At 37.7% G+C, this 5,279-nt stretch overlaps 1 pseudogene; it reads left to right on the top strand.

The window, feature by feature from the left end:
• The first annotated feature begins 3,169 nt into the window (after positions 1-3,169).
• LOC112131000 (large ribosomal subunit protein eL33-like) lies at positions 3,170-3,501 on the top strand (annotated as a pseudogene).
• Positions 3,502-5,279: the final 1,778 nt, after the last annotated feature.

The following is a 5,279-nucleotide window of genomic DNA, read 5'->3' as shown; positions in this document are numbered from 1 at the left end:
CATCAGTCTGGTCCTAGAGTCTCTTAACCAGTTTCAGTTATATATTGCTGTGTAAATTCTGTGTAATGAATAATCACGAAAAAAACCAGTGCCAAACAACAAAGAACTGTTTATTTCTTGCATATCTGTGGGTTAGCTGATCTGGGCTGGCCTCAGCAGAGCTTCCCTGGCTGGAATCAGCAGAGTAGTCAAGATATGTTCTTATGGTGATGGTAGAAGTTTAAGAAGGCAAGATGCACTATGCAAGTGCATTTCAAGTCCCCACTTAATGTTATGACCAATTATACCCATTGGCCAAAGCAAGGCTTATGGCCAAGCCTGATGTCAAGGGGTAAGGAAGGAGGTGAGAGTTACTACAGACACACATGGCAAAATGTGTGGCTACAGAGAAAGGTGGAGATTTGAGGCCAATAATACAATGTGCTACAACCATCATACTAATGCTGCTTCCAATATGTTTTGTGATTATTACTCGTTTTCAGTAGCCCATCAGAGTCTCTATGGAGCATACTGCATCTTTCCTGCTTTTTATAAACCAATAAGGTTGTCTCTTCTTATTTATCTTTATGCACAATGGATTGAAAGGCACTACTGTGGTCTCCTGGTATCTGTATATAACCAGGGATAGCATGTTATAGGATATTAGTTCTACTCTTTTTGTATTGGCTAGGAGTGTTTTTGGCTACAGTTAGAGAATTCACAGCTACCAGTGGTTTAAATAATAAATAAATTCCATTATTTTACACAACAAGAAAACTGGTGGTTCCATGTTTGGTGTGATGGCTCAATGAAGCCTTCAAAAATTCAGGATCTTTCTATCATTCTATTCTGTCATCGTCAGCCTGTTGGTTTTTCTGCTTTAGGTTACTGCCTTATGGTCACAACATGGCTGCTTCAGTTCCAAGCATCAGAACATCCCATTTCCAAATTCAAGTCAGAAAGAAGAGTAAAGGAGCTGTACTAGAGAGTACTCCTCACATATTTATCCCTCTGTAAGTAAGAGAGACCTTCTGCAGAAGCTCCTGGCAGACTTCTTCATCCATCTAGCTGACTGGAATTGTGTCACATGGACAACCGTAGTTATAGGAGAGACCAGGAATATTAGTATTTATTTCTTTTAACTCTTTCACAAAAAAGTGGCAAAGGAGAAGAGGTTGAGATGACCCCTGTGTGCCAATTGACACCCTCTACCATACTTTTTTCACTATTCCGAGACATTATTTCAGGGCTTCATAACTCTAACTTTAGACTCTCCTCACATTTTTCAGATTCCCAGGTTAGCTGAAGAGGAGAGGGATTATGCCCTTTTTTCTGAAAAATCCTAGTATAGCCCTCCTGTGGACTTATGAGTTAAGTAGATTTTTCCCACCACTTTGGGATCTTATTTTTTCATTTTTTGTTTGTTTTAGTATTTGTTTATTATCCCAGAAATTGTAGTATAACCACAACAATGATGAAACCATGTAATTATTTTGAATAACTGAAAAAGACAAGAGAACAATCCAGAGCCTTTATTTTAAAAAGTCAGCACTGAATTTCTTAAGAGTATTCAATCAGAAAGAAGTCTACTGAGACACTACCTTTGGGATATAATTGAGCAATTACAGAGCTCCCCAAATAGCAAACACTGAAAAGAAAAACTCAATTTTAACTAACAACACATACACCTATAAACAAAAGGCTTTATTTAACCTGATTCTCCTTAATACAACTAAAATCTATTTCCATTTACTTGTGGAAAAAAGATTGATTTTTTCATTTCTGCCTTAGAGAAACACTGATAATTACACTCTGAAAAAATATCACTCACATACAATGTCTTCTTCCCCAATGTGCCATCAGATTAAAATTATTCATCCCCCCAATTCAGACATACATTTCTCTTGTCAGAACATATAAATTAGGGACAAAATACAACCTGCATATTAGAATGAATAAGAACACATGTCAACAGATCAAATTTTAAAAATTGGCAAGTCTCTCTAAAAATGTGTTTATATATGTATATGTAATGAAGGAAAATGAAAGGGCCTGGGAAACAAAAGGAATTTTTACTTAATTTGATTTTATTTTAGAGATTGAATTTACAGTCAATTCTAAATTTCTACATCTTATTTTTACAGCATAAAAAGAAGCTGATGTCTGGTCCTTAAATATATCTGCTTAATATATCCATATACATGGAAGCCCATCACATCTTCAATAAGATCATTTCTACCTACGACCAAAGCTTATAGCACTGCAGTAGCAGTCAGTGTCGTTCATTACTGACCACTTCAAAGTTTGATCCAGTTCACTTCTTGAGAACCTCAACTGCTGATGGTGCTAAGATGTTGCCACATGATAGCTAACATTTGACATGTTACTTAGTGCCAGGCATTGTTCTAAGTGTTTTACCTGTGTCATCTCATTTAGTCTTCAGGACAACACTGTATATATATAAACATTTGTATATATTTACATTATTATATCTATTTATTTGAGGAATTCATATATAGATAAAAGCTTAGTCAATTGAAAGCAAATGTTTCTAGATGCCTTTCTCCAGCTCTATTTCTTGCCTTTACAAATTGCAAGAAAAGTGTACTCAAAACTGTAGTACCCTGTCCTCATCCAAAGATGTCCGATAATGTGTGGGCCAAAGGTGGTTGGCACTGATTCTGTATAGGGGTGGGACAGAATGTGGCACTGTTCTCACCTTGTTTTGCTTTGTTGTTGGACCCTCCAAAAGGCCTGACTTGGGTAAAGGTAGATTTTAAGAATAATGTAAGTGGAATGTATCTATGTGGATTTTATCATTTTAAGATGTAACACAAACACTTCATTTCAACTTGAGATTCAACCCCTAAATCCCCTAAGGGAGAGAATATTATATTTTAACAAAATGCCATGTAACTACACAATTAACATAAGGCTTTGAATAGACTACTAGTTGTGGATTTGACCTGCCCATGAATATTCACCCACAAAAGTGACAGCCATATCAGTTCTCTGTGATAAGTGCCTCACTGTCACTCCAAGCAACTGGTCACTGCTGACTGTTAGAGGACAACATATGTACCAAGCTAGGGCAACCATATTTTCTGTCCTAGAAATTAAGAATCAGATTCCTTCCACCGTCTTGCAGCCTGTGGAGACCTGTTGGGAACAGGACTTCTAAAAGGCAAAGATGTCTGGAAGGCTATGGTCCAAGGTCATTTCGCTGTCTGTAAGTGGGGTCTCTAGAACCAAAGGGAGCACACATTTCTTCTTAAAATTGAAGGTGTTTATGCCTGAGATGAAACTGAATTCTATTTGGGCAAGAAATGTGCTTATGTACGCAAAGGGAAGAACAACACAGTGACTCCTGGTGGTAAACCAAACAAAGCCATAATAATCTGGGGAAAGGTAATTCAGGCCCATGGAAACAGTGGCATGGTTTGTTCCAAATTCCAAAGCAATCCTCCTGCTAAGGCCATTGGACACAAAATCCGTGTGATGCTGTATCCCTCAAGGATTTAAACTAATGAAAAGTAAATAAATGAAAGTGGATTTGTGCTCTTGTAAAAAAAAAAAAAGAATCAGGATTCAGAAAAGGATAGAAATCCTCTGTGTCTGGCTTAAACTGAGGGCATGGAAATCCAGGGTCTGTGGAGGGGTGACACTGAGCACAAAGAAACAAAGATAGTTGAGGAAAGAAAAAGAGGGTAAAATACATGAGCAGGGAGAAGATGTCCTGAGAGACCATATGCTATCATATAGTGGGAGAGAAACAGAGACAAAAGGGAAACTACCTTTGTTCTTCAGGTCAGGGTTTCTGTTTCCTGCTGCTGGGATTCCAAGTACTGTATGTGCTTTAAAACTTTGCTTCAGCTCATTTAAAGTGAGACTCTTTTATTTACCCTAAAAGGAACTTGATTGACTGTTCCAGGTTTCAGAAATATGAACTCTCTAGATGAATGTTGCCTGTTAAAGTTTTTCAGCTTCACTCTGATACCTCTGGGCACTCGTATAAGCTCTCACAGAAAAGCTTAAAAACTTTTATTTTAAGGCTAATGGCTTGGAGTTGGACTAGGTGACTTCTAAGAGCCCCTTCAACCCTGCAATTCTAGAGTGCTTTGCCACATAGTTAGAGAGATTTTTATACCTTAGAAGGGGCTACATTGAGCATTATCTCAGAGAAATGGCTGTGTTCACACAAAACCTGTAATGAATATTCATGGCAGCGTTATTAATAATACCCAAAACACTGGACACAGAACAAACATCTTTCAACAAGTAAATAATTAAACCATGGTCCATATGATGGGATACTACTCATCAATAAACAACAAAAATTATTATTATTATTATGGAAATTATTATTTTCAACTTTTAGATTCAGGTGCATGTGCAGGTTTGTTTTTGGGCATATTACATGATGCTGAGGTTTGAGGTATGATTGATCTCGTCACTTAGGTACTGACCAGAGTACCCAACAGATAGTTTTTAAACCCTTGTACCCCTCCCACCCCACTCTAATAGTCCCCAGTTTCTATTATTGCCATCTTTATATCCATGAGTACTCAATGTTTAGCTCCCACTTACAGGTGAGAACATGGGGTATTTGGTTTTCTGTTCCTGCATTAATTCACTTAGGATAATGGCCTCCAGCTGCATCCATGTTGCTACAAAGGATATGATTTTGTTCTTTTTTATGGCTGTCTAGTATTCCATGGTGTACATGTACCACATTTTCTTGATCCAATCCACCATTGATGGGCACCTAAGTTGATTCCATGTCTCTGCTATTGTGAATAGTGCTGCATTTAACATGAAAGTGTATATGTCTTTTTGGTAGAAAGGTTTGTTTTCTTTTGAATATATACCCCTTTTCTCCCGAGAGCACTTCTTTACTTCAATAAACCACAAACATCCAAAATTCTGAAGCTTGCCTTCTAGGGAACCTAATACAAGACAGAAGCTTGGCAGTGGCCAACGAGTTAGTTTTTTTTTTTTTTGGAATAACTGATTAACATTAATTTCGTAAGAATGCCTGCTCTGCTTTTCAGATGCTTAAAATGACTGAAAAGAGGTATTCGCCAAAAAACTGATGCTATCCAACAAGTTAGTTCACCTGGAAAGATTGACTCAGACACAGGTATTAAATCTTCATGCTTGGGTCTATGGGAAGGTTATGTTAAACCCCCAGATTCCAGTTTCACAAGATATTTCCTACAAAGCAGAGCTTAGCAAACTAGGGACCATGGGCCACATCTGGCCTGCAGCCCATTTTTGTATAACCCATGAGCTAAGAATGG

Source organism: Pongo abelii, chromosome X (genome assembly GCF_028885655.2).
Source record: "Pongo abelii isolate AG06213 chromosome X, NHGRI_mPonAbe1-v2.0_pri, whole genome shotgun sequence".
NCBI lineage: Eukaryota > Metazoa > Chordata > Mammalia > Primates > Hominidae > Pongo > Pongo abelii.
The sequence above is the reverse complement of the archived record's forward strand: the minus strand, read 5'-3'. Positions and strand labels throughout refer to the sequence as shown.